Source organism: Nannospalax galili, unplaced genomic scaffold (genome assembly GCF_000622305.1).
Source record: "Nannospalax galili isolate Female #2095 unplaced genomic scaffold, S.galili_v1.0 scaffold561, whole genome shotgun sequence".
NCBI classification, from domain to species: Eukaryota; Metazoa; Chordata; class Mammalia; order Rodentia; family Spalacidae; genus Nannospalax; species Nannospalax galili.
In genome coordinates, this window is record NW_008344825.1 from 547,103 (window position 1) to 557,366 (window position 10,264).

The window sequence follows — 10,264 nt, forward strand, 5'->3', positions numbered from 1 at the left end:
ATTTTGTTGTGTTGGAGTTGTTTTGTGTTGGAGTGTTGGGGGCAGACCTTAGCTGGCTAGTCTTGGGAAGCAACATACATCTAAACACTTCAGTATGGAAAGCTAAGTGTAGTCCAGTGGATAGGGAGAGCTCAATGCTGCAGAGATGACCAGGGGATTCTCAGCCTGGTTTCTTGGGCTAAGGCAGGCTTTTCTTTTCCCCTGCTCAGAGCTGGAAGATCTCAGCCATGATGGGGAGGACAGGGTATTAGGTGTCTGAGAATTTGGGAGCAGTAATGGTGGGATGTGACAGTCAGCTCTGCAAGCAACCCACTGACCAGATTCACAGAGCTGTGAGTACTGCTAGGGGAGGCCCAGAAAGAGTTGGGCAACCTTTGGATGGGGGTGCTGGGAGCAAATTCTTCTCTTACTATGCTGGAGGGGGGTCTGAACCACTCAGTGTTTGGGCTTGGTTAAACATGAAGGCTTCTCTTAATCCTAGACCTACGAATTATGGAGACACTATTACATAAAGCATTCAGAATCTAGTGGTGGAAGAGGCAGAACGACTTCAGTCTCTTCTCAGGACAGTTCTACGACCTTGTGGCAGATGTTGAGGGACTCTGCCCCAGGTGTGGGGAAAGTCCTTTTTATTCGGGGAGTCTTTTTGAGACAGCGTCTCCCTGTAGCCCCAGCTGGCCTGGAACTCATTATGTTGACCAGGCTGGCCTTGAACTCACAGAGAGTGCCTGCCTTTGCCTCCAGAGTGCTGGGATTAAAGATGTGCGCCAGCCACTACACTGGCTGGGGAATATTCCTTTATCAGGTCTGGATTCTGTTCTCCCCAGCCTATTTGGTCCCATCCTCTGGGAATTTTCCCTTTCCCTTTAATCCCCTTGGCCACATCTGAAATGAATGGGGAGATCATGCTTCCTGTTCCTTCTGGGAACAGTGAATGGCCATCTTAGTTTGCTTCCCGCTCAAGGAAGATTGGAGGGCCCACAGCAGTTTAACACCTTAGTTTTAGTCCTTACTCTGTCTCTCTGGTTATGCAACCCCCTCAAAACCCAACTGTCTTGGTACTTTTTTGATCACAATGAACTTGAGGTACTCGTGGGTACAGTCAGTTCTTGTTTCACGTTGTGTTTTAGTCTCCCCTGATGTGAGCGCACTGGGATCAACAGGAAAACTGCGCTCTTGGCCTCTTTTCCCAGGACCATTTGCTTTCCTCGTTCCAGCCCCCAGGCTGATGGGAAAACCTGACACCGCAGGTGCCGTGCAGAGGGGAAAACCGGGCAGTAAAGTGTGCCGGTTCTTAAATCTCCTACTCAGAAGTAAAACACATGATTTCCACTCACATTTTATTGGCGAAGGCAAGCCATGCAGCTCTATATGATAAGTGGGCAGCAAAGTCTAGGCTGCAGGACACAGTCAGAGCATGGAGAAAACTGGGTATTTGTAAACAGCACTAGTGACAAGAGACCACTGCATTTTCATGAGCATACGTATGTGCAACCAGAGGTAGGATGTGAGCACTGTTCACTACGGCCAAGTTACAGCATCAGTTAAGGAGCCCATCAACAGAGGAACGGAAAAAGAAAGTGTGGCATATACACACAGCGGAGTTTTATTCAGCTGTAAAGAATGAAATTACGTGTAATAGTTTCGCCGTCAGATGTGCGGCCGGCGGTGAGTTGCTCGGCTCCCCAAGTCTCAGGCGCTCGGGTATGCTGAGGGGTGGGACTGGGGCGAGGAAGTGAGGCGCGCTTCTGGTCCCACGCTCGGCCCCCGGGGGTGCGCAGAATCCATAATTTTGAACCCACAGCTACGCAGGCATCTGCGATCGAATTTTTCTGTTTCTGCAGCGGCGGTGCTATCCGGGATAGAAATTCGTCTTCGAGCTTTGCTCTGTAAAACTTGGAGAAATTAAGTAGTACTTCCAGAAACTATCAAGAAGGAAAATGTCTGTGACCTTGCATACAGATGTGGGAGATATCAAAATAGAAATCTTCTGCGCGAGGACACCCAAAACGTGAGAATTTCTTGGCTCTTTGTGCCCGTAATTACTACAATGGCTGTATATTTTGTAGGAATTGATATTCCTGTATCAAGAGCTTCATGGTTCAAACAGGAGGCCCAACAGGTACTGGAAGAGGAGGTAACAAGTTTGAGGATGAATAGAGTGAATATCTGAAGCACAAGGTTAGAGGTGGTGTATCTATGGCGAATAATGGCCCAAACACGAATGGGTCTCAGTTCTTCATCACTCAGGGCAAGCAGCCACATTTGGACATGAAATACACAGTATTTGGAAAGGTAGTGGATGGTCTGGAGACTTGGATGAATTGGAGAAGTTATCAGTAAATGAGATGACGTATGGACCTCTTAATGATGTCCACACTAAGGACATAACTATTCATGCCAACCCATTTGCTCAGTAGCTATGATAGACCTGGAAGATACTTAGCAGACTGTTCACTGGAACAAGCCCAGTGTGGTTTACCCAGTTTTGATTATGTCAGAGACTGTTGTTTACAGTAAGGTCATCTATCTAAGCTCCAGGAGCCCTACAGCTTTTACCCCCATTCTTCCACATATTCTGTACCATTGCTATTGTTCAATATATTTGTTTGATTTTGATATAAAAAAGAGTGAAATTATGTTATTTGTAGGAAAACAAATGGAACTGGAGATCATCTTGTTAAGTGAAAGAAGCCAGACTCAAAAAGACAAATATATATTTTCTATCATATGTGGAATTTGTGTGCAAATAAAATACATATAAATTTAAAGGGGGTGTTAGGGATATAATAGGAGGTAAGGGTAGAGGAAAGGATTACAGAGGGCATGAATATAATCAAAGTATGCAGTATGCATATGTAGAGATTTCATAATGAAACCTGTTTGTATAATTGATGTATGCTAACAAAAAGGAATTTAGGATGTGAGATTAATCTCATGGATTATTCTGGTAAGTAGGCCAAATCCAAAGTAACATATTTATGGAACTATGGAGTGTACCAGATGCCTGCCTTGAAGATTTTACTTGGAAGATAGCTTTGACTGTCCCATTGGGAGGTAGTGGAAGTATTTGAGTCTTCATGATAGAGAAACAGTTAGATGGAAGTTTTTAAAAATTTGTTATTCCATGGAATTTGTGCCCAAACTAAGCAACTTTGGTGTTTCTCTGTGCTATTCAGTCTTGCTCAGTGGATCATTAAAAACATCGACATGATGTAAGGGATGTCCTCTCATTGTTATTTCGATTAATGAGGAAATTGTAGACAGCCTTGGGACAGAGTGAAGGAAAGGCATAGAAGAGATCAGCTTGGGTCATTATTGAGTCAACACAGAACTAAATCGGCAGATTTAAAGAGTGAGCAAATGTATTCCCACTGATTTCAGGTTCAGGATGTAGTGAACATCACACGGAAGAGCTTTGATTCATATATTGACTACACACCATAGAGACAGAACTGGCATTCAAAATTTTTGTTATTGTGTGTATGTGTGTATATATGATGTGTATGTGTGTGGGCACCACGTACCATGATGCATATTTGGAGGTCAGAAGACAGCTTTGTGGAGTCTATTTTCTCCTTCAGCCTTCAGAGTATGTAAGATGATGGTGGTAGCTTCTGAGGTCAGGTTTCTTCTTCTACTTCGGCTTCTTAGGCTATTCCTTTGGGGGAAGCCCACACGTTTGGAGGTCATATGAAGAAGGATCACCTTCCAGTGTAAGCCAAGCTTTCAGAAAACTGCAGCTAGTACCAAGTTGCATGAAACTTTATCAGATTAAGGAAGTTCTCTTCTATTCTTAGCTTCAAGGACTATTACCAAGAAAAGATGGTGAATTTTGTAAGATGCTGTTCAAAATAAGTCTGGCTTCATAATTTGAATTTTTAGAAAATATTCCTTCTGTTTTATTTCCTGAATATGTGTAAGCTTTATATTACATTTTCCTTTTAAACATTTGCAAGGAATCACTGCTGACCATGTTGGCTTGGAGTTTTCTCTTGTCTTTGGAGGGAGGAAAGGTTTATTATGGCTCAGGGCTTCAGAAAGCTTTAGTTCGCAATGGCTTAGCAGAGAGTAGTTCAATCCAGCATGTGCTGGAGGCTGCTCACAATGGATCAGGAAACAGAGAGGAGAATGCTGGGACTCCATTCCCTTTTCTTTGAGAAAGAATCTTGCTGTGTATCCCAGACTTGCCTCAAATTCTTTTAACAATATTATTTTATGTGCATGAGTGTTTTGCCTGCATGTATTTAAGTGTACCAGGTGTGCAATGCACACAGAAGCCAGAAGAAGGCGTTGGATCCCCTGGAACTGGAGTTACGGACAGTTGTTAGCTGTCATGATGGTGCTGGGAACTGAACCCCTGGGTCCTCTGCAAGAGCAGTCATTCTCTTAGCTGCTGAGCCACCTCTCCAGCCCCTTGTCTCAAACTGTTGATCCTCTTGTCTCTGCTTCTTGAGGGCTGGGATTGCAGACACGCTTCTCTGTGCAGTTACCTTGGAGCTTTCCTTTTGAGGAAAGCACACAGAGTAATGGGTTTCATTAGAGCATTTTCATGAATTGTTTTTGCTGCTCCTTCTCTCCCAACCCCTCTCCTGCCCCCTACCCTGCTGTTCTTCCTCCCGGTAGTTTTCCTGTCAGTATCCTATTGCTCTCTTTTCCTTCTCCCCTGAAGAATTCATGACCTATATCCATACCTCCACACACATATTTGCACATACATAAAAATAAACATCTTGGATCCATTGTGAAAGAAAAGTTCCTCAAAAGAACTCCTGCACCTTGGACTGAACTTTCTGCAAGACTGACCAACTGATTATCACTTCTGAGACTGTGGAGAGTTTGGAATGTTGCAGGTCCAGAGTCTAATTATCATTTATTTCAGGCAATCTTTAGCCCCTAAACAGCCACTCCTTGCCCACCTCTGTTTCTGGTCTAACATCCTGTGACTAACAGATAAAAACCTTTTAGAATATATTAACTTAGCAGACCACAAGGTTTCACCAGTCCAAAAGCTAAGAATGTCATCAGATAACATCTGAGACCTATAGTAAGGACCCTCCTGCTTTAATGTGACCCGCCTACTGAATGTATCCACCAATGTGTTTGAAAAGTGTCTTGATTTATGACTTTTCTTTATTGTGTTACTATAAAAATGTAAGACAACTGTTACCACAATGGAACATGGAATTTGGGGTAACCTGAATCTAGGTTTCTGGGCCATGGTCACTCATATTTGGCTCCAGAATAAACTATCTCTTATCCCCTTTGAGGTGAGAGTTATGATTTTGCATCGACACCACCTATGAGGGAAAATATTTAGTATTTATTGTTCCGACTTTGAGTTACTTTGCTTAACATAATTTTCAGTTATGTCCATTTTCCTGAAAATGTCATGATTTCATATTTCTTTATGGCCAAATAAAATTTCCTAATTATTTTATGTGTTGCCATGAGCTGATGCAGAGTTGGAGAGATTGTAGGTGGAGCAGGTTTGGTAAATTTTTAATATGTGTATTTGAAAAAGTTAATCTTCCCAAATGAATATACATAATTGGTTTGTTCATAAGATAATTCTGGATTTTTTTTTAAAGAAAGTAATTCTGGGCTGGGGAGATGCTCAGTTGGTAAAGTGCCTCTCTTGCAAGCAGGAGGACCTGCATTTGATCTCCAGAACTCAACTACAAAAGACAGATATTATGGTGTACACTTGTAATGCCAATGCTGGGGAGATAGAGACAGGTAGACCTGTGGGGCTTGCTGGCCAGCTGGCCTATGCTAATGCTAATGAGTGGACTCTGGGGCCCAGTGAGAGACCATGACTCAAAAACAAAGGACACCTGATGAACAATGCCTGAAGCTGCCCTCTGACCTACATGTGCTTCTATACCTACACACACACACACACACACACATACACACACACGAGAGAGAGAGAGACAGAGAGACAGAGAGAGAGAGAGAGAGAGAGAGAGAGAGAGAGAGAGAGAAATTTATACACAATAACAAGCAGTGTGGTTTTGCAAAGGACTTCTGTTCAAGGTGAATGACTGCCACTGAGATATCTCTGTGAGGTGCAAGGGTACATCTCACCCCACATGGAGATAACATGAATGCCTTTGTTTCCGTGAGGCCTGGCTCTAATGGCTCTTGTACCTGCTCTAACAGGCCAAGAGTATAGAATTTAATTAACTCATGTGAAGAGGAAGCCTGGTCATATCCTGTTCTGTGTGGAGGGGTCAGAGACTTTCAGGGGGGAAAGTGAGACTGAATTTAGGAAAGATAAGTTTCCGCAGCTTTCTTTTCTTGGTGGTGGCTGTGTCTCTGGTCATTTGTCCTCATTATGTGAGCAGTGGACATTTTACCAGGCAGAGTTGTGGGTTGACAGGCATGGAGTCCTAGGCTGATGCCTAGTTCCTCTACCCAGCAAGCTTCTTTTTATCAGTTGTGAAGCTAAAAGCTGAGTCCTACAACACCACAATTCTTGATATTTTTACTTCTGTGAACATGTGAGTTTAACTCAAGATAAGAAATGCTTCAGGTCCTGTTAAACTTACAACACACGGTATGTCGTGTTATGAATTGGAGGGCACATTTCAGAACAAGTGGAGGGTTGGTTATAAATGATCCTTTCATGCCAACAAAAGGTGGCAGTTAAGGATGCCAGGTTACTATAGAAACGCCAGGGGAACGGAAAGGCAAGAAAGATGCCAGTGAAGAAGAAATGGATTTTTGAAATGATACCTACATGCCATGTATAACATTTTCCTTTTATTAAATTCACAGATAATAGGAAGAGTGCTCCTAACATACAAAATATCGATAACCCTGGAATGTATTTAGAGATTTAGGAAGGTCAAATTCTGTATGGACATTCTTCTAACAAATATAGACTCTTTTTGAGGTGTAGCAGATAAATAAGGAAATAGTGTTCAGTTTGCAGCCAAACAGGAAGCAAGATGCTGTGATGCACATTTCATTTATTAACATGCAATGTAGATTTTAGCCTTTACAACATAGTTGCTGGTCAATAGTGCCCCTGGTGGCTAGCTCATGAAGTTCGATGTCACCCACACCTGTATGGCTACCCGCACTGTCTCTCATAAAGTTCTTGAATCTGTTAGTGCCTCAGCTTCCTAATTTATGAATCGGATTGATGCTTACTCCTGAGCTGTTCTGAGGGTCAAATGAGAAAATATATTCGTATGTGTGATGGTTAATCTCAGCTGTCAACTTGATGAGACCTAGACTCACAGGGGAGGAAGACCTCTGGGCATGCTTATGGGGGATTATTTTGATTAGGTTAATTGAGGTCAAAACTCACCCAGTGTGGGTGACACTATTCTTGGATTGTATAAAAAGGAGAACGTGAGCTGAGCACAGCATCGATTGCTCTCTGCTTCCTGACTCTGGATGCCACGTGACCAGCTGCCTCATGCTCCTGTGGCCATGGAACTGGGAGCCAAAATGAACCCTTTCTCTCTGGAGTTACTTTTGTCAGGGCATTTTATCACAGCATCAGCATCAGGAAATGAAACTAAGACAGTATGGCTCAGTGCAATGCTTGGGAACCGGGCCGGGGGGCGGGGGGGATGGTGGGGAGTGCAATGAATTATTGTGTTGACAGTGAGTCAACTTGATGAGGACAATCACTGAGGAAGCCTTTCATCCAGTGGCAATGGAATTTCTGGGGCAGGATAAAGTGCTGAGCAGAGTCACAATCCCAAGAATATCCTAATGACTCATGAAGTCAAATGAACAAAAAAGTCAGTTTCTCTTTGACATATAAACTGGTGGTATTTGTCAAATTCAGCTCAATACAACTGCTGCAGGAATGCCATGGGGATGTACTTGAAGGACCAGTGAGCTTTGCACATAAACCTCTAGCAGTCATTGTTACGATGATGCATGCCTTGCTTATGGCCTGCCACCATGTGGTGGAGCAGTGCTGGAACAAGCAGTCCGGGATCAATCGAGATGTTGCTTCAAATGCCTTTTATCACTTTAGGTGGATGAGATCACAGCTTTCCAAAATCATTGCGAGAAATGTATAGTACATACTGTTTCCGAGCCTGACGGCTACAATTTTGTGTAGCCTGGTATTGGAAATGGAAACCAAATCTAACAGTGCTGGAATTAGTAAGGAGGCTAAAGGATGGAAAGAGAAAAAAATTGCTTTTCATACTTAGTTCGTTCATAACACCTAACTTGGCACAGAAGCAGTGGCAGAAACAGCAGTCTGGTGTGTGTGTGTGTGTGTATGTGTGTGCATGTGTGTGCGTGTGTGTGTGTGTATGTGTATGTATATGTGTGTCTGTGTGTATGTGTGTGCACGTGTGTGTGTATGTGTGTATGTGTGTGTATGTGTATGTATGTGTGTGTCTGTGTGTCTGTGTGTATGTGTGTGCATGTGTGTGTGTGTGGATGTGTGTGTCTGTGTGTCTGTGTGTGTATGTGTGCATGTGTGTGCGCATGTGTGTGTGGATGTGTGTGTATGTGTATGTATGTGTGTGTATGTGTGTGTATGTGTGTGCATGTGTGTGTATGTGTGTGCATGTGTATGTATGTGTGTCTGTGTGTCTCTGTGTATGTGTATGTGTGTGCATGTGTGTGTATGTATGTGTGTGCATGTGTGTATGTGTGTGGATGTGTATATATGTGTGTGTCTGTGTATGTGTGTGTGTATGTGTGTGCGTGTGTGTGTATGTGTGTGTATGTGTGTATGTGTGTGGATGTATGTGTGTATGTGTGTGTATGTGTGTGTGTGTGTATGTGTGTGTGTGTGTGTGTATGTGAATATTCCAGGAGTCTGTGATGCAGACCCTTCTGGGAGGGATGGATGGAAAACCGTGGTTGTAAAGTCATTGGTATGTGCTTGGTGAAGTTTCTCTAATCTGTGATTATGTTCTGAATGACCATTTGGGGAGAAACATTTGAAAGGGATGGTTGACCTTCTGAACAGAAAAAGCAAATCTGAAAAGGATTATTTCTCTAATTTAACATAATCTTATCCAATCATTAGAAGAAATTTCAGTGATTTAGCCTAAGGGGAAGAAAGCCAGTCTGGAATTATACACAATTTGAATCATAAGCTCTATTTAAACAAACATATGTTAGCTATTTAAAATAACTCTTCACATGACCTAAAATAAAAAATTTAAAACAAAAAGTTTAGGTGAAAATGAGATGGTTCAGAAAACTGTACCATGAAGCATGCAGTGCCATGCAGGATAAAGTAAGTGAACAAGCAAACAGACACGTAGCGTACATGAGTTGATTGGCCCAGAGCTGAGTATCTTTGAAATCTTTTAGTGGGCACTGATTTAATCTTGGATTTTTATTTTACTCAGGAATAAGACTCTGAAGATTCATATTGGAGTCAGTTCTTTCAACCATATGTGTCAGATCCGAATTATTGCAAATACTGAATAAATACAGTTTCAATTTCTGAAGTGTCTATTTTCCTATATGGCTCCGGGTATTGGATCTGTGATTAGGGTTGGCCCTGTTTTCCCACTTCTCAGGAAGTGGTCCCTCTCTCTGAGCTTATTGGATGAAACTGATGCTCCCATGTTTTCAGAGTATTGATAAAACATTTTAAGGCTTAGTCTTCTAATCCAGCAAAATGTGAAACTCTAACATACATAAACGTACGTGTGTGGTGGTGCATGCCTTTAGTCCCAGCACTCGGGAGGCAGAGGCCCGTGGATCTCTGAGTTCAAAGTCAGCTTGGTCTACATAGTGAGTTCCAGGACAGCTGGGGCTACAGGGAGACCCTGTCTCAAAAGAACAACAACAACAAAAAAGTATGTGCATGGCCACACATGTTTTTGGAAAGAATGCAACAACCATTGCATACCATCTGAGCTCTAAACCTGAATGTCCTTTGTCTAGTGCCTCAGGGGCAAGTAACGAGCACAGAAGTACACATCCCCAAGCGCCTCATCCATGCTAAGCTCTGTTTCGTGGTCATTTACTTGTCAGCACTGTGGCTGTCTCCAACTTTTCCAGCTTGCTGAGATCAAATTGCCCTTTAAAATTTTAGGGAAAAAAAAAATCAGCTTTTCTTCTCACCTCACCTATCAGTGCCACCCAGTCACACTCTGCACAGATGCGTGGCAAGGGCCTGTGGTCTTCCAAGACCCTGTGACTTGTCTGCCTGGCTGGTTTCTTGACTTTTACTTTCCTTCCTGCTCGCGATCTCTATCTAGCCTATCCTATTATCCTGCTGTTTATGAACTATCTTAATTCTTTCACAGCCCAAAGC

The 10,264-nt window shown here is 42.8% G+C and overlaps 1 pseudogene; it reads left to right on the forward strand.

Moving 5' to 3' along the window:
* Nucleotides 1-1,856: 1,856 nt before the first annotated feature.
* On the forward strand, nucleotides 1,857-2,420 carry LOC103740543 (annotated as a pseudogene).
* The last annotated feature ends 7,844 nt before the right edge of the window (nucleotides 2,421-10,264 follow it).